The following is a 20,434-nucleotide window of genomic DNA, read 5'->3' as shown; positions in this document are numbered from 1 at the left end:
TCCCCAAACTTGGCTGCGACTTGCACTCAATCAGATTCTCGGCTGTTTACATGAACGGTCTTATATCCATCATGGCAGGCTGAAATGTATTCTGTGCTCTTTCCAAAGGAAATTCTTGTTCACAGACATAATTTACATCCTTGAGAAGCGGCAATGAAATAAAAGGCGGGGCGAGGGAATCTCAAATGAGCAACGCACATTCAAAGGGTGGGAAGGAAAAGAAAACAAAAACGGTTCTGATTTTGCCTGTTATAAACTCAATGGGCTTGCCTCACGAATACCACCATCAACCTGCACCATTATCACCATTGATTTGCATTGCTACAGTTCCTCAGTTCCTAGTTATGGACCGAGTCTTCCCATAGCCCATATAAACCCAAAGAGCTGATTCCTGTTCCATTAAATTAAGTGGAGCAACTGTGCTATGCATTATCTTTGCATTTACTGCCCTTGATGTTTTTATTTAAACCAAGATAAAGATGGGCCAATGCCTAGGCCTTTGGCCAATATACTACTAAAGCCTTGAATTCATTAAGCATGAGAACGCTTCTTTATATACTAAAAAATGTGATGTATATTCATCTATTTTAAACACTCACTAAGGCCAGTTGTATGGATTTGGAATAACTCAATTGACTTAGATTCACTCTGCTAAAACAGAGTAAATTTAGTAGGCTGCATTTAGTACTTAAATGCAATTGTATCTTTTTTAGAGAACACTAAATGAGGAATATTTCTGTTTGTGGCATCTATTGGTTGCATTTACTTGTTTTAATGTGCTATTTACAACTATTTTATTCATAAATTGAAAACTTCTGATAGTGATTTACCCCAGAATGGAAAACACTCTCATTCATAAAAAGTCATTAGGTTTTTTAATTCAGAAAATTATCTGCAATTATTTTCCGAGCTTCTCTCTGAAAAAGATTAGCGAAAATCATTGCAGACAAGCACAACCCCATGCTTTCTCCTTTATTTTGCATAATGTATGCAAAGGTAGCAACAACCATAAAAATTAATTTAGGGGTATTTTTCATGACTAGGTATTGTAAACCCATGTAGATAGCCCAAAATTAAGGGATCCACATTTCAAGCCCCTCAGGGCTCAAGGAGGTTTGGATTCAGGTTTTTAGTGTAGCACCTTCTCTAAAAGACAGCAGCCACTTGCACACTCTGAACTGAACCTATGTCTGGATTTCAAATCCCTGCTCCAAGTTGGGTGTTTTTTTGCATATGATTAGACAGATGAGGTAAAGGAAGGGGATTAAGGTTTTTAATCCTGGTTCTGCCACTGATCCATTGAATGACCAAGGGCAAGTCACTTAAGGGCAAGTCATGGTCTATCTCTACTATGGGTTGTCCTGTCCTCCTCTGTAAAATGCTTTGAGATCTACGGAAGACAGATGCAGTCACTGCCGTATCAGTTATTTATATTAGTGGTATACTTCACCCTTTTCCTCAATACTTCACTTTATCCCTTGAAGGGGCAACTCATCCAAACAAGCAAAGGGAGCACAAGTCACACCCAGGCAGTGGTTCCCTGCACACGGATGGATTTCAGTGCAAGGCATGTGGGGGTCTGTACACAGACAAATCATAGAAAATGGGGGTTGGAAGGGACCTCAGGAGGTCACATCTAGTCCAAGCCCCTGCTCCAAGCAGGACCAGCCCCAACTACATCATCCCAGCCAAGGCTGTGTCTACCTGGGTCATAAAACCTCTAAGGATGGAGAGTGCACCACCTCTCTGGGGAGCCTGTTCCAGTGCTTCATCACCCACCTACTGAGAAAGTTTTTCCTAATATCCAACCTAAACCTCCCTTGCTGCAACTTGAAATTGCAAATTTGCCACGACTGAGTCATGTCAGGTGACAGGCAAGAGCCATGTCTGCCATCAATAAGAGACTGCATTGGTGATGCCACACGCCATTTCCACAATGCACATTCAGCAGACCAAGGAAACACTAGAAGAAAGACAGAGAACTTCAAGTTTCCTGAAATGGCGAGTGCTTTGCACATGTTCCTCTATATTGGTGCTTTTCTATAGCACAGCAAACCAGAAAGAGTCAGAGTCAAACTAACCGTGTCCAATAAAGGACCTGGGAAAGGGGAAGATGGACGGATTTCTATCATCCTAAGGAGCTGTCTTCTATTTAATATGAAAGAAAGGGACTAGCAAATACAACACGTTATTGTTTATAGCTATTTCCCCCCATTCACAGCTTGGATTTAATAGTACAATGACAGAACCAGCCTTTCAAAGTCCCGGAGTTACTATAGCGATGGGCATGCATTCAACAGAAAATAAATAAATAAAATGAAATAAAATGAGATGGAAAATGAAATGCACTGTGGGTTTTTTCGCCCGAAGGAAAATACAAGAAAACGTTAACATTTGTAAAACATATTATTCTAATAGCTTCTCATACAAATCATTCAAAACTTGTTTCTGCAATATGTGTGTGTGTGTGTGGGGGGGGGGACGACTTTCTAAAAAATAGAGCGAAGACAGACCACTGAAGAGTTTCCAGTCATTTGACCCCAGTGCTCTTCCTGCCATGGCAGGGGGTCGGACTAGATGATCTGCTCAGGTCCCTTCCGACCCTAGAAACTATGAAACTATGAATTTGTAACACCAGCGGAGCTCTGCTGGTTTCTTGTCATATATTTTGGTTGTTTTCCAACCTAGCCATATTTTTTTAACAAGTACTAGCTAGGCTTCAATACCCTTGAACTCACTTTAAGCAACCAACACAAACTGAAAGAATGATTGCCCTTTCTACATCAGGGTTTAAAAGATAAATGAATAAAAACAGGGTAACAAGCAAGCACATTTTTTAAAACAAATTAACACCTTTTATTCTGGTGTGGACAGGCGTTCAGGGGTTTTGTACTGAAAGGCACTGTGGGCACCCTTCATATACATTAGGTTAGCAAAACAAAGCCCCCAAGGAGACTTCACTGAAGCCTCTTCATGTATATGGTAGGGTGACCACCTTTTCGAAAGTGGGGCCAGATGAGAGCCAAGTGGAGGAGGGTTGCATGGGGGCTGCCCGCTGCTGGCTTGGGGCTCCCAGCCCTGCTGCCTTTCCCCTGGAGAGCCCACCACCAGCCGTGCACCCCCTGCCCACCTGGCAGCAGCAAGGGACACAACTCCATGCTGCTGCTGCCCCTACTGCTGTCCATTGGGCAGGAGGCACATCACCACGGTGGTGCAACTAGTGCAGGGTTCCTGGGGGCTGGGCAGAAGGTCGGGGAGCCCTAAGCCCATAGCAGGCAGCCTGCATTTGCCCCCTACCTCATGCACAAATCTGGGGGGACATTTCCCTCAACCCCTGCATGAGCCACCCGCAGCTCCATCCCGCTCCAATGCCCCCAGCCCCTACCCCATTCCCTCCCTCACTATGGGGGCCTCAATCTGCCTCCTTGCACCCCCACTCTCCCTCCCCCCTATAGACTTACCTGCAGGGAGCTGATCTCCAGACTGACTGACTGTATTCCTGGCCACATTCATGTGCATGGGTGGGCATATGCACATGGTACCCCCTGTGCCCTGCTCCTGGCAGCCCCTTGCAGGCTGGAACACTGCCAGCCCACAAGGGGAAACCCACCATTTCCTGATCCCTGCATGACGCTGTGAATCTGGGACAAATGCTGCCCCTGAGCCATGCAGCCTGGGCCCAGTACTTGAGGTTCCTATTCTGGGAATGCCCTGCCAAGTTAGGGATGGGTGGTCAGCTTGGCTTATGGAGGATCCCAGCTTGGGGTAGGGGCAGATGGAGGCATTTCTTATAAGCATCTTCTGACTGCAGCATAAAACCATTATCAAAGAGATCTCCAGTCTCTCTTAGACTGAGAGTATTGTGCATCTAGTGAACTTTTTGATCTACGTTATCCCAGAGGAAAGCAACAAACTCGGTAATTAAGAGACAGAGAGAGATGCAATCTCAAACATAACTGGGCCCTGGCTATTAATGCCTTTAAGATTAACATCAAGTCACTGACCAAATGGCAGGAGCCAACTGGGGGGAGGGGGCGGGGGGACAAGAACATAAAAGCAACATGCTGCTAGGGGCTAATTTTGCACTTGTTTCCCCTTCTGCTCCATATTCAGTGAGATGACAAACGCATGGATCAGCATGAGGGGCTATGCATTCATCTCAGAGGAAGGGGCGGAAGCTTCTTCGCCAGTCATCTTAGCTGCCCATGCACTTTCAGGTCTGGTTCAATTGGGAAAGGCAGGGGAAGGCCATGTCTCCCAGCCTGCTGGCCATTGCCAGCCCAGCCAAGCATCCCCCTACAGGCATTCAGGAGTCCCCTGTCCAGGTGCCAGCCCACCTTGGGGGAGCCTTCCTTTCAGGAGGTTTCCCCTAGCTTGGGGGCCCCAGCCCACCCTCCCCCTTACCAGCTGCTGACTGCTCCAGTTGCTGCCCCAGGAGGGAGGGAGAAGGAGTCCTCTGGGCTGGGTGCCTTCCCATGCACCCCAGCATGGAGGCATGGGGGAGCGCTGCCTTGGCGGCTTCCCCCCACCCCAACCCAGGGTCCCCCAGCCCCAAGGAGCTGAAGGGAATTCTTCCTCTCCCAAACCCCAGAGCTGCTTGCCTTGGTTGCTGCCAGTCTCAGGGATAGTCCCAGGCAGCCTCAGGGACCAGAGGGAAATTGTTCCACTCCCCTGCAACAAGTTTCATCTCAGACTCATGGTGGCTGAGGCAAAACCAACTGCAGAGGAGCGGGAGGATTTCCCTCCATCTTCTGAAGCTGCCTAAAAGTGACAGGGGGTTAAGGCAAGCAGCTCTAGGGATCAGGAGGGGAAGAATTCCCCTCAGCTCTCTGGGGCTGCCTGGAGCTGGGGGGACCATGGGCTGGTGTGCGGGGAAGCCCGCTCCACAGTGCCCCCATGCTGGGAGGCATGGGCAGGCACCCAGCCATGAGGACGACTTCTCCCTCCCTCCTGTGGGTTGCCCAAGGGCAAAAAGCTCCCACCACAGGGGCTTCCCCTCCCTCCACATGCTGTGTATACCCTAGCTAAGGACAGTCGGGGAGTCTGTCCCCTTGTTCTCCCCATCCCTAGGGGCTGATGGACGCAGGAAGGAAGCAGGCTAGGGAGCAGAAAGGCAAGGCAGTCCCTGCTGTACTGGATCAGACAGCATAGCCCAGGGCTGCAGAGTATCCTGGGATACTGGGGGACTGTGAGTTAACTTGAACCACGAAGTGATTTGGGATAGAAGTTCCATAAACTTGCTTGACCCAAATCAGTTAAGTCTGATACTACATCCAACCAGGTTTATCTTAAACCAGTTTTGGCCATTTAGAAAGTGGCTTATGTGCACTGAAATTCTGTTCTGTTACAAGTTAAACCAGTTTCCGGTCACTCAGAATGGTTTATGCATAACTTCTGCCCTGGCCCAAGAGAACAAGGTGAAATACCTGGAGCTGAAGTCAAACATGCCACCCAGATGCTGAGTCAGATAATTGAACTGCAACAGATAGAAGTAAATGAAAAAGATGCTGAGATGCTGTTTCCACTGTAGTAGCAAGCAGTCTCAGCGCACACCATTTCTAGCAGAACCAGAGAGGCTCAACACGGTGCACCTGGTCCAAGCAATAACGCATAATGGAACCAAAGCCTCTCAACATTTCGAACTGCCAACTAGCGAGGACGATCTTTAAACCCACATGCATTCAAATGATATGTAGTTGAAGAGAAGCTGCTCATTTGCCTTGTCCTGGCACAACTCCCCAAACATAACCCTAGGTCAGTGATTCTCAACCAGGCTACTGCAGCTGTTAGCCTGTTGAGTGTGCAAACATGATCCACAAGAGATTTCAAACAGGAATCCAAAATTGTTCCGACTGACTGTGGTCTTCCAGAGTCCTTTGCAACAGAGGAATTGAAAATGGAAAGCTTGCATTTTCTTGAGGAATGCCTTGAGTCTACAAAGGTTGCAAACCGTTTGCCTAGGTACTAAAAATCTAACACCGTGTGTAGACGAAACAAGAGGCATATGTGCACAACACTTTAAAGCCAGCTAAATGCTTTTGCACTGCTTTAAAGGTGTCGGCGTTTGCATGCCTTGGCGGCGTATTGCACAGTAATTCCAGCTGCTGTAGGAAATTTGGAAAGTAGACTCCACCCAAGAAAAACAGCAAGCCTGATTTCCACCCCCTCTACCCCGGGACCCTGCCTGAGCTGCCAGGGAGCTGGTGCTTCCCTCCGCGGCTGCAGTGCCCCCCAGGACCGCCCGAGCTGGGTGCCTGTGGATGGGTGCCACCACTGCCATAGAGGGAAGCACCCCCCCACACCCCCTACCGCAGTCCAGGGACCGCTCTGCCTGCCGGCAGCTCGCTTTTCCCTCCCTGCTACCAGAGAGGCAAGTAAGTACAGGGTGTGTGCATGATACAGGGGTTTAAGCACCCTTAAAAATCCACCACTTCAGTTTAGGGCCCCCACTTCATCTACACACCCACTAAAAAGACCGCCTGGTTTCTATTTTCCTATTTTATAATGACTCAAAAATCAAATGCGTGTTTGGTAAGTATTTAGGGGCTCCTCCAAAGCCTATTAACAGCCATAGGAGTCTCTCTCTTGACTTGAGTCTGCTTTGGATCAGGCTCTGGCTGTGTGGTGGTCGTATTAGATTGGCTTGCGAACACTTCATCAGACAACAGATTTCCTTTGCAGGATGCAATACTCAAACTGCCTAGGCACCTGCAAACAAGCCTCACCACTGGCTCATCCTTTAAGGCAGTGTTTTCAAACACGCCACCTTCTTTTACACCACTGCCATCACGAGCAGGGAGTTAGCACAGGGACTGGAAGGCCCTGCTCAAGGAAGAGAGCTGGTGGCAGCAATCCCTTTCACAAAGCAAGAGTCTGTTGCAAAACAATCTGGCGCAGGTGATCTGCAGGGCCCAAGAAAAAAGGGGCAGGTGGCTGAAAGCACAGATTTGAATTGTCTCCACCGTTTTCCGCAGAGTTCATTAACAGTCCTGGGAACGAAGCGGCTGCCAGAGCCAGACATGCCATATCTGTCCCTTGCCAAGACATTCTTGTCACCCTGTGGTTCTTGGCATTTAACCCCGGTGCCCACGCTGAGCCCACGGCAAAGCTTCCCGCTGGGTGCGCCACGACTTCCTGCCCCCGACGGCAGCCAGCGCTAGCAGCGATATTATCAGGAGAGCGTAGAACGATCCTGAACGCAAGTGAGCCAGAGCATGCCAGACAAGTGGATTTTTTCCAACACCCATAAACTAAAACAACAATTAGCGTCTTTGTGTTGCTGTTTGTTTGTTATCTGCTTACAGTTCTCACACATTTTTTTTCCCCCCAATTGTTTATCTGTCTGCCATATGCAACGTTTCAGGACGTGAGGGAACAGATACCTGAACTGCAAACTACAGAAGACAAAACGTGCAGCATGCTTGAAGGGAACCGGAGAAGGGGTTTGTTTTGTTTTGTTTAGTTTTGTTTTGTTTCGTTTTTTTTTAAATCCCACAGAAATTTCCAAAGGTGGAAGAGTGCTCCAGCAACAACAGGGCAATGTCAGGGGACAGGAGTAAAGATAAATGGAAGCGTAACCATCTGCAGATTTAAGGACTTTCTCAAATAAATGATGATACTTAACATGTGAAATCTTTCCAATACAATGCTGCAGAATGACTAAAACCCCCACAGAACAACCTATTGTCAAACTCCACATATTTGACAAAATGGTTTACATTTCTCTAAAGCCCCTCTGACTCATTTCCATTATACTCGATATGCTTTTTGCTTAAGGATTTGCTTTAAAAACAGTGCACAACTCCAGGCCCTTGGCTAGCTCTACGATGCTACCTCTTTTCTTTTGTTAGCATTTAAAGGGTTCTCTCTGCTCCAACTGGAATAAGGGGGGGGCGGCAAGATTATAATCTCTTTGGACAAATATTAACATTAAAAATGAATGTTACTTCTTCTTGCCTAGTGCAGATAAGAGTGAGAGAACAAAGAAGAAAATACGCCCACGATTCCAGCAACTTGCCTACAACGCTCCAGATCAGAATTAATCCCGTTTTGCTTAGGGGGAAAATACCTATTTCTTTGAGTCCGACTGATATACACACATGCTACCTGTCATCAGTAGGACCGCATACATGCTGTGCTAAATCTGAAAGGTAAGTGTCAGCAAGACCAGAATTTATTCTTGTAGCTACTAGGCAAAACGATGCAAGATGTGGGCTTTTGAGTTCAGGCCTGGGCAAATCTTTAAGAGAAACCAACCCCTGATGTTTTATTCCTGGGACACATTTATACCCCTTTATTTCTGCATTAAGGGGTAGGGTGACAGAGCAGCTATGATGCCTCCCATCACCTCCAAAGGGGAGTTTCTATGTCCTGCTCTGGACTATGGCAAAAGGTCATTCACAGCTAACCCGGCTGTCAGTGGGTTCCCCTGTCCTTTGGGCTGGAGAAGTCAAAGGGAACTGGATGTGATGCCAGCCCCACGCCTCTGTCATGTGATGTTGGCTCTAGAAACTAGTATCCCTTCATCTTCCTAGCCCCAATAGGCCACGAGGCTAAGTTGGGCCTTGGACGTGGCATGATTCATAGATTGTCAGGGGCTGGAAGGGACCTTGCAAAATCATCGGGTCCAGCCCCGCCGCACTAGGCAGGAAAGACAACTGTGGTAAAGTGACCCCAGCAAGTTGACCATCCAGTCTCCTCTTGAAGATTTCCAGGGTAGGTGATCATTACATAAGGTGTTTCTCACAACTTCATTAAAAATACACGCCCTCAGCTCACAATGATTTACATGTGCTGAAAATAAAAGTGGTCCCCCGGCACCCACAGCAAGGAAAAGAGCACTAGGATGGAGTCCTTTCTCCCAAACCCTGGCCCAACGCCTGCTTGCCTAAAACCAAAGGCAAGACTTGACTTATTTATTTGCAATACACAGCTCCCCAAACTGTGTGTTATGAACAGTTAGCTTTCCTCAAAGAACCACCATGACAACTGTGCAATGGTTCTTGCTGGGCCCTGATTTTAAGGGTGGTCTGCTAGCTGTTCGCTTGCTGCATCGCTCCCTGCATGGCCCAGGGCTCCACAGAGCCAGGAAAGGACATGCTCGGTGCCTGTGGAGGAAGGCACAATGACCATATTATCTTTGAGATGTTCGGAGGGACGTCACTGACGGAGGCAAGAGAGGCAGCTGCTTGTCTCTCTTCACAGGGTGGGAAACATTTGAGGCTGTGTAATGTAGCCATGAAAACATACAGCAGCAAGAAAACCAACACACACACACACAAAAAAAAAAACCCTAAAAAAAGCACACGTCCAATGACCTAACAGAACTGGTGTGCTAACCAGGGCCGGATGAAGGACATCAAATCCTCTTCTAGCTCTACGACTTTCCCACAGCGAGCCCAACCAGCGCATGCCTCACCTCAGAAGTGCAATCCCACCCCACCCAGGGAGATGCATCGCTCGGCGGTCCTCTCTACAGACAGCATGGCATGCCCTCACCTAGGTCCTAATCCACCCCAGGAGTACACGGGCCTCCCCTATGTTTCAATGAGCAAGGCCAACGTGCCTACATCCTATAGGTACGCACATCACTCTGCGGGAGGTATCTACAGAGCAGGATAAATAACCGTTGGATATAACATGAATACACAGCATTAGAAATAGGGGCCAGGATTTCCCCTTTCCCAAGGCAGCGCCTGGAGCTTGCCCCCCATCCTTCTCAGGAAACGTCCATAAGCTGTAGCATGAAAATGGGGTCCCTCTTCCACCTGGCACATCTCCTATTCATGGGTTCCCATCAGCTAAGGACTTGAGACCTTACCTGGTTTATGATCGCAACAGGGTTTGAATGGGGGTGGACACCACTTCTGAGCATGCCTGGGGGAGACGAAACAGAGACAGCTGAGCAATCTAGGCAGCCCGACGGCTTATGGCTGTTAAGAAGGGTAGATGAGGACCACTGTTCGTCATTTAGTTGCTTAAAAGCTGCAAAGAGTGCCCTTGGAGCTGGAATAGGATTTGGCCCTAAGAATGCCACACCAGGAATATTCTTGGCAGATAGGAACTGAGTTTGCTGATGGAAAATAAGCAGAGGAAAATCACGAAAGAGATAGATAATGAGTGGTTTACCCAATGGCAATGAACAGCACGATGGTTGTTTAATAAAATGGTCGCTACAACTCTTTTTTTTTAAAGTGTGAACGGAGTACAGCAATAAGAGAGCAACGATTACAAGGCGGATGAGTTCTCGGGAGATGGCACGGCTCATTATGAGATGCAAAGCAAGCCCTGATTATGTACACGGACATACTAAAAACCACAATGAAGGGAAATCATCGCATCCCAGGGAGAGTGCAAGCTGGGATATACTGGCAGAGGGTCAGCGCTGCCATCTTTGCTGCTCGCATGTGGACGCCCCTACAACCACCGTATCTAGAACTGCCTCGACTATTGGTTGTTCAGCAGATATTTAGCTGCCTTCTCACAAATAATCTAGCAAAAATATGGAAGCATGTCATTTTTAATTTGCTGCTATAACAAACTGCAAAGTTACTTGCAGCAATGGGTATTTTGTTCCTGTCAGTCCTCCTTTAGACTCAAATTATTATTCATATAATATATCACAAGTGTGTCCAAGGTGAGGTGCGTGTGTTTACCTGTAGCCCTGCCTTTGGATGTGTTGTTTTACTACCTAGACAAAGCCTTGGCTGGAAAGATGTAGTTGGGGCTGGTCCTGCTTTGTTATTTTACCTAGAGGGTCTTATGGGAGTCTTGCCCCTTCAGTCTGCCTGTCTTCTCCCCCTTGCTAACAGTCCTTAGAGGTAACAGCCCTTCTGTCAGGGTTCAAGGAGTGGGGAAGTCCTAGATCCAGCACCCATCAATTGCTTACCAGCTCAAAGCAATAAGAAACTCATCTGCTGGGTAGCAGTAAATCTCCTGTGAGAAAGGGGCTTGAGACAGGGGCACTCAGGCTGTTTCTCTCCCCTGAGCCCCAGCCCACAGGGTTGAGGCTGAGCTTATAGCAGCGTCAGTCCAGAGCTGCTTGGGGCAGCATCAGTCCAGGGCTGCTTGGGCTGCTTCCAACCTCCCCAACTCAAGGCTTGGTATCCCAGACCATTTCTTGACCTTGCCTTGCACTCTTTCAGCTGTTGGCTGCAATATGTACTAACCAGTTCCTCTCTCTCCCCCATCCCACAGGTCATCCAGCCAACACCTCTTCTCCAACTGCCCAGACCTTCTTTTCATCATCTTTTGGAGGATGAAAATGACCACCCCTTACCTGGCCAGCTCGACTTGCCAGAGCCCTGGTTTCCCATGAACTCTATAAAACCCTTTCCGCTGGCATGAGGCTTATAAACACCATCGCAAGGAAACAAGAGAGAGAGATAAATGCAGGCAGAGAGGAAAGCACCCCCACCCCTCAAAACTGGACAGGCCTGGTCATAATAGTGTTTCACACATTTTTTGTTCCTTGACAAATTTCAAAGAAATCTTACTGAATCGTAAAGCTGGGCTTGTGACACATAAGGGTTACCTAAAACAATACCTGTTATTTCCAGATGAAGAAATCCAAAGACTTTGAAAATATTCAGTCCTCAACAGCTCAGATTTTTGCATTGCAGCCTGCTGCCCAGGTCTCAGTGGCTGGTGTCTGCAAAACCCAACCGCCCAGGGTACAAGGCCCCACTGCACTGATCCCTGAAACGAGTACTAGAAATCAGTCCTCCTACCCCTAGCAGAAACAACTTACTGCTGGGGTACAAAGAGCAATGGACCCACAATGACTCCAAGCATCTTATTTGAAATCTAACTGAAAAACAGTTATGCCAGCTACAAGACAGCCCCCACAAAAGAGGTGGTCTCTGGTCTTCTAGTCACAACAGTGCAGGCCAAGAGACTTGGGCAATTTCCCAATTATGGGAACACCTTTGCAGTCCTGTCTGAACCAAATACTAGGAGACAGAAACACTCACTCCTACAAATCACCATTTTGGAAGCAGACTACCTGAGCTAAGAGACCTGGGGCTTTTATAGCCTCATGCAGCACTATCCTGTGGCAGACATGTGGCATTGCAAGCAGATGAACCAAAAAAGAAAAAAAGAAAAGAAAAGAAAAGAAAAAATGCAAATTAAGAATCAAACTACAACAAAAGAAACGGGAGGAAAAACAATAAAATGGAAAAGGTGTCCTCTCAACTCAGTGTGCTACAGAAGTGGGGGAAGGGGAGTCGTTGTTTGGAAATACTGTGGAAGTTTTTGAAATATGCTGAAAAAACTATCTTTTCTTGACTCTGAATCCTGAAGTTTGAGAAACATCTTTGAATACCGCAGGAGATGGCAATGGTGTGAGAAGGATCTCTCAGAGATGAAAGGGAAGAAAAGACCACACGACCTTAGGGGAAAGGATATGTATTTAAATGTTAAATTGTTATGTAATAAGTTCCATTTATTAATAAAGTTTAAAAATGCTAAATTATGCCTCTTCGGTTTCATTCTTACTTCTTTTCATTTTTTTCTTATCTTTTATCAAAGGCAGTTGCTGTTGTGGTCTCCTTGGTTGCTACTAGGCAGAGGAGCCAACTATGCTAGGTTGAGGAAAACCAAGGAGGCACCGACCCCGAATGCTGTTTGAATGGAAGAGAGCACAGAAGGGTGGAGGCAATGAGCAGCTGAGGCTGAAGGAAATCAGACCTAAGAGCCTGCATATGATACCAGCCAAAGCGCTAGAGCTGGTGGATGGGCAACAGTCATCCGAACTTCTCCATCATTCTCATAGCCTTTAAGGGCAGAGAAAACCCTAAGCTGATCTCCTGGAAATCTCAGGGAAATGCAAGTGCCCACTTCCTCTACCTGATATTTGGAGCTAGGGCCGTAAGGTCAGGTCATTCCCTTCCTCATAGTTATCTAAACCAGACTTTTGAGTCCCACACTTTGCTGTCAACCCTTTCTTGGATCGATGCACTCCTTTATCATCCAACTTTTGATTGAAAACTGGTGCACCCCACAGATCGTTTTCCACGGCTCTGTGCACCAAGACAGGGTCACAGAAGGCAGAATTAAAACTCTGGATTTTAGCCATTTGTTGGGTATAGCCCACTAAATGAAAAGCACAAATGGTTTAACTCTAACTGGCCTCTTCCAGTCCAAAACGCCATCCTTCCCACCCACGTCAGTTCTACCAACAACACTCATTAGAGGCCCACTCGGCCTTTTCTGCTAGAAGGTCTTGCAAAATCCTTCTCATAAAAAAAACAACAACGCAGTATGGCGGGGGAGGCAGGGAATGGGACAATGACATAAATCTGAGTTGAGCAAACGACACTCCTCAGCTAAGTACAAAAAGTAGGCAGCATCCCAATACTGGTTCTCCCACCAGAGAAGTAAAATCACATCTCCACTTCAATGTATTAATCGAGTGGTTCTCAGCCTTTTCAGACTCAAGCACTCCTTCAGAAAATGTCAGCTCTTTGCTTTCATTTGGGTTTTTTTGACTGCAAAGAACTGAGAAGAGATCGTGGCAGGTCAGAACACTTTCAATACCATGAATTTCCAATAGAAGTCTCTGGGTGTATCTTGTGAGTCATGTGTAGGTGTCTGCACACTTCACACTGCTAGTATTGCGTGGAACCCTGTAGCATGCTTAAAAGAATTTCCTGGCAATAGAAAGTCACATAATCATAGAAAATGTGGGTTGGAGGGGACCTCCAGAGGTCACATCTAGTCCAACGCCCTGCTGAAAGCCGTACCAGCCCCAACTAGATGATCCCAGCCACAGCTTTGTCTAGCAGAGTCTTCAAAACCTCCAAGAATGGAGCTCCCACAACCTCACACCAGTTTTCTTCTGACTTATGACACCTAAATCCTTTTCAGAGTCACAGCTCTCCAGAGAACAGTCCTTGAGTCTATGAAAATTGCTCCTAGGTCTAAGTATGGACAGTCAACAAGCCCGAGGCTGAATCGATTCAATCTTCACAGGTTAGTCTAAATTGCCTAGATTGAACCAATAAGCAAGTGAACAGACATTCACTTCTGATTCCAGAAATGCAGCCACATGCCTGCAGTTGCCCAGGCCAGAAGCTGGGGGGTTGCTACAGTGGTCCTCCATGTTCAGCTGAAGCAGACAGCTTAGGCCAAGGCTAGGCCACTCACCCTGCAAGGTGGGTTTGGTTTGTGGGGAGGTGCAAAGCATCCTGGGATGCTGAGGGACTGAAAATTAACTTGAATCTGGAACCGAAGTTCAATGAACTGATTTAACCTAAATCAGTTCAGTCTAATACTACATCCATCCAGGTCCATCTTAAACCAGTTTGGGCCATTTTGAAAGTGGCTGATGTGCACTGAACTTCCATTGTGTTGCAAATTTGAACGCTGATTTCCCTAGTGGCCACTACCTTTTTGAGATCTGTCAGTAAGCCAGTCTTTAATCCATTTATCGTGTGCCGTATCAGTATTTCTGTAGTCTTAGTTTTATAATCAGACTGAAATGCAGGAAACACCTCAGAAAAAAGTTCAAGTTAATTATCTCCCCACAATTACTCTTCTCAACTAAACTTGTAATCTCATTACAGAATGAGATCGTATTTATGGGATATGACCTACTTTCCCTTAAAGCTGAAATTTACTGACATTAATTATATTCCTATACTTTAAATCTTCCCCTTGTGACTCTCATCAGTATTATCCATATTTTGCCTGGGACAGCTGTCTGGTTAACCAGAACTAGATTTAGTCAATTCACCTATTTTCGTTTTAAATAGTAGCATTTATTTTTAAATATTAGCATGCCCATGCTGTCTCCCGGTATTTCACTAGCAATCTCTGATTTATTAAAAACATAGATGTTATGGACAAGAGATTTTCTCACACCACAATTTTAAGACTTCAGGCTACAAGTCACCTGGGCCTGTGATTTTAGATTGTTTATCCTTATGAGATGCTGACTTAGCAACATCCTGCCAGCCAGGGCAGGCAAGGAAAGGACCGCAGCCATGATGGACGGACACCACAGAAAAAAATATTGGGCGCCTATGGATGTGCTCATTAGCATTCTAATTAGCTTATTGGCATTCTAATCAATCAATTAATTGAGTCTGATCCAAATTCTAATTAGAATGCTTCAGCATTGCCTCAGCATCATGTGTATGAAGACCCCTGTATTTCAAAAAGGCCGCGGGGTGCTTTAGCTAAAGCTCATCAAATGAGCTTTAATTAAAGTGCGCCTGTGGCCATTTTGAAACACAGGGAGCTTAATACATGTGACAATGAGCAGTCTGAATTATAGAGTGCCTGTCTGGGAACCGCTCAATTAACATGTGCCCCCCACCTATGAGCATATGTATTAGCCGCCATTGAGCCCAAAGAATAAATCCTCTGACATTCCCTCTAAAATTCAGTAGCAGAAAACTCGCTTCACAAATCAGTGACTAGCTGAGTGGAAGATGGTTTTCCAAACCTGCAAGGTTTTTGCAATTTTGAACATGTTCCTATTCTTCATCATGATAAACTGGGATCTTTCAAAGTAGATAAACCAGAGAGACACCATTGCCCTACCCCTAGAAAAATCACTACCCTAGTGGTTTGGGTTCTCACTTGGGATGTGAGAGATTCCCTGGTCTGATTGAGGTGGAGTAAAAACTTAAAGCTCAGCCTCTGGTATGCCAGGAGAGCACCTATAGGTTATTTGGGGATGAGTGAGGCTCTTGCATTTGTGCTCTCCCCTCCACACCCCTTTGTCCAATTCAGCACAGGGAAGCTTCTGGATTCACCAAATTGGTATTTTCTGATGACAAAAAATTCTGGAAAATTCCCACCTAGCCCCTTCTAGCAAGAATTCTGACACATCTTTAATCACAAAGTTAAAAAATAAATGCTGACCATGTAAGGAAAAAAATAACTAATTGGAGGGTTGTTCCAATTAAAGAACAAACACGAATAACTTCCCCTTATGCTACATCACTGTGACCCTGGCTGTGCTGAAAAGCATATGAAGAAAATGTTTAGTCCTATATAAGTGAAAAGCAACAGATAGGATGGATGTCATCCAATCACACAGCAAACACGTGGTGTTTTACAGTGGGTTTATGATAGCTATTTAGGCCTGTTTTCAAAAGTGCGCAGGCAAAATGTCTGTGTGCTTCTGTACTCATGCAAAACCTTATGTGTGTATGGCAGCTAGCAACGTGCCCTGCACAGCCGCACCTCTTGGGGTTCATATGGCCATACATCGTGAATGATCACTGTGATGCTCTAGTCTGATCTGCTGCCTCACACAGACCCTAAGACCTCACTGAATTAATTCCTGCTTCATGGCCCATGCTTCTGTTGAACCAGAGAACAGCCTTTAGCAAAGCATTCAGTCTTGATTTAAAATTTTGCTGTGTTGAAGAACCACCTCCACCCAGGTTAAGTTGCTCCAATATTTAATTACCCTTGCTGATAAAAAATTGTGTCTAATTTCTAGTCTGGATGTAGCCAGCTTCCACTTCCAGCCACTGGATCTCATTATCCCTTTGAGAGGCTGTCAGCAGGTGGTGAAGCTAAAATCTTTGCTGCCAGAGTACAGTATGAAGAAGTTAAAGAGAAATTCCTTCAGTTGATAACAGCAGTAGACTGCTTTTCTCTATGCAGCAACCAAAATACTTTGCCTACAAGTTTCACATCTAAGCTAAAGAAAGGCATGCCCTGGGTTTTAGCCAAGCCCAAATCGATACCCAGGGAAAGGTGAGTACACTTGTGAAAATTTGGACACCATGAGTGACTGGTGCCTCCCAAATCTGGGGGGGAGGGCACCCGCAGAAGCCACTGACCCTGTCGGGGGGGGCACCAGTCCTACCGACAGCATCAGTGTCAGCCGTCAGGGGAGGCACCAGCCCCATCGGGGGGGCACGTGCACCCGTGTGCACCCCCTACAATTGCCTATGTTGGACCCTAATGTATAAGAAAACAAATGAAGTCCACCAAACAAGAACAATATTCTAGTTAAAACTAGATAAACAGCAGCATACTATGACAGTTGCCTGAAAAAATAGTAGCAGTCAATGGGTACAAGGGATGAGTGAACAGAAATATATTCCATAAAGCAAGCTCATGGATATATGGTTAAAAAGGCAACACCGCTGGGAAGTTACAGGAGAATGCAGTGGACCAAAAGTACATGCACGGTGAAAAGGTTCACCAGGTGGTTGGTTGATCAACATGCGATGGATTTCTATCTCTCTCCAAATGCTTTTCTCATGGTGACACCAGCAGAAATCCAAAGACATGCTAATATCCCAACACATCCAACAGGCCAGGCTCATCCCTGAGTACAAACGCCTGCACTATCTCCTTTGCCAGCATTTTGAAAAGTTGGTATTGCTTTTTTAGTAGCTTGGAGGCATTCCCTTCAGCAGACTGCTCAGACTGCTCTTCAAAATCTTATCTGCAAGCTCCTGTAAAAGCAGAGCTACTGCAAATAAAGGTTCGAAACCAGATTCATTTTTTGTATTCCCACACAGATATAATCCCTCTGTTTTATTTTAAAAGGATAGGTGCGTATTTAACCACACGTTCCAAGAGACAGCACCTGCATGCAGACCCAGCAAACTAAACTATATCGACTTGTAGCTCCCTTGAAGTCATACTCTAAGTGCTAAAACTTTACAACAGTATTTCCTGTAATTATAAATATTAAAAAAAAAAAAGATCCTTGGCAGAATCCCCTAAATCCTGGGTATACTGTCCAAAATGGCCAGGGATTTATTAGTTTTGTAACCATATTTTTTTGTGGAATGAAATATTTAATAGCATGCACATTTTAAAAAAATCTCATATGCTCCCTTCTAGGCTAAAAGTTCATTAATTTGACAAAGAAAAATATTTTCACAAAATCATTTGATAGAATCGCTCTGTTTCTTTTCCTGAGCCATTCTCTTTCCAATATTTTGCTATTTGGGGGAAATTTTAACATACCAGGAAGGTAATTATAGTAATTTGCTCAGTGCTGCATCTGATCGCAAATACTTACTAAGCAGAACACAAGGCAGTTTTTCATCTTTTCTTGCTTTCCATTAATTAGTTTCCCATACATTTTGATTAAAATGATGTTTTGCCTAAGAAATCTAATATTGCACCGGCTCTGGATATTTCATGAAATTTAGGGAAGATATTTTGGCTATTTTTTCACATCTCTCACTTCAAGAATTTAGTATGTTTCGTTCTGCACGTATGCTCAACGCAGAATAGTGTTGGAGAGGGAGGAACAGCACATCCCCCAGTGCTTGGAGCTGATGGCAGGTAACACCCCAATAAAACAGCAATGCTTTCCTCCACCCAGACGGCCAGAGTACTTTCAGCAGTATGGGGTCTGCTTATCCGAGGGCTTTCATCAATGCTTCATTGAAAGAGTGAAAAACTCCTTGACAGATAAAAAATCTGTCTTTACATTTCACCCTCCCAAGTTCCCGTCACATAATTGTGCAAAATCCTCCAAGCATTTGAAGGCTAAGTACAATAAAGAAGAGACTTTTTGATTATAAATACCTGAGATGAAAAAAACGACACTGAGAGAAGTGGGTCAAACTTAATCCGAGGATTAAATTATCAGCGGAGGAAAATGATGTCCTCTAAAAAAAAAAAAAAATCCGTAGTGAAAACATCTTTTTCCAATCAGCAATTGTAAGCAAGCAAAGGGTAAACAAAACATTTGGGGATTTGAAGCATTAATACTTCCTCTCAGTAGATTAGTAATTGTAGAAAATTATCAGCCTGCTATTTTGGATGATCCTAGAGTCCTGGTTTGGAGAAAGAAAATCATTTATATCACAGCTTGTCAGCAGCTTCTAGAAATCCAGTTTAGTACTCCTACATAAGTGGCTGGCAGGGAAGGGAGGAGAGAGAGAGATCATACATCATGGTGTTGGGTCTTATAAAGCTTTCATGGACAAATCTGGGATGGATGCACTGCTTGTGTATTTGGGTCATGCAGGTCATCGCAGATTTGTGTTATGATGCACACAGTCTTGAAGTGCACAATTCATGACTGAATCATGTGATGCTAACATTTATCGCGTCCTCCACGAATTCATCAGCAGAGACCTCTGACCATCTCAACTGTCCTCCACTCCAGTATCTGTCACGACCACATTTTTATTTATTTTTTTTTAGCTTTCCAAAGCCCTAGCATCTTCAGACCATCGAAATGTTTAATTTAAAGAAGTAGACAAGGATTTCCTTCTTCCCCCAGCAAATGATCTCCTCCAAATTGCCGTGAGAGCAAGCCCAGCCTTGGTAAAACTCCTTCTCTGACCAAGGATGCCAAATGTCTTTATGCCTGACTGCAAGGCTAAACGACAGGACCTAGCTCCACACTTCCCAGCTGGCATGTGGATCTCCAGCTGAGCACTTTGCCCAAGACATACAACAAGAATCTCAACAAAAAGTGGGAGCTCACCATTTGGAAATGACTGAAGAGGAAAGGGAGACAATGAAAAAGGCCAATGTTGTATTAAGAAGCAACAGGTGAGGTCTTTCCAGTGCCAGGTGCGGAGCATCGCTGCCCTTTGGCGAGCAATCCTGTATACAGCCCTAGTCCCCCATGGTTTCATGGATGAAATGAAACCAGAACAGATGACAGAGAAGGACTACAAGCAGATCAGGGGAACTGGGGAACCCGTCTGGTCAGCGGAGCCTAAGGCCATGTCCATACTACTTCTTCCTGGCACCTTTACTACTGGTGGGATGGAGCAGGGTGGTAGCAGGTCTCCCTCTTCATTACTGACCCTTGAAGCCAAGGTGAAGGGGCCTGAGTGGGCAGGATGAGCTTCTCTCCACCCTCTTTATCCCATCACAGGCAAAATCCATAGACATAGCAGCCTCCCTCAGCTGCTGTGCTAGGCTCTGCGCAAACGCTGCCTGACGTGGCGCATCTCTTGCACTCAGGGCAGGTTTTCGTGTGTCTTCTTCTAAGTTGGACCTTTCATAATGCTGGAAATCTAGTACTGCTATGGATTCCAGGAAATGGGGACTGAACAGATTCCAGTTCATATGGCTGGCTCTCCAAAGGAGACGGCCAAGGGAGGGGTTGGGGAGTACATACGGGACTTCCTTGGTGTGACACGAATTCCGGGGGTTCTGCCAAGTCTCGAGCCATTTTTAAGTGTAGGGGCACTGGAAGACAGGCAGGAGAGGCTCCATCTGGCCAGCCAAACCATTCAAAAGGGTACCTCTCTACACGGAAACCCAGGTGATAGGTGCTGGCGAAAAGCCGAGCTGGAACTGGAGGCACTCATCCCTGGTAAGGTGGAAAGATACAGAAAGCCCACCTCCCCTCCCCCCCAAACAAAAAAAAAAAAAGAAGAAAAAGCTATAAAATGTGCTAAATCAGCCGAGGGGGGAATGTTTATCACCTCTAACTTGGTGTTTATCACGCCATTAAGAGAACAGAGGGGCATTACAA

This window comes from Gavialis gangeticus, unplaced genomic scaffold, assembly GCF_001723915.1.
Source record: "Gavialis gangeticus isolate Ggan-Ray unplaced genomic scaffold, GavGan_comp1, whole genome shotgun sequence".
In the NCBI taxonomy this organism is placed as follows: Eukaryota; Metazoa; Chordata; order Crocodylia; family Gavialidae; genus Gavialis; species Gavialis gangeticus.
The sequence above is the reverse complement of the archived record's forward strand: the minus strand, read 5'-3'. Positions refer to the sequence as shown.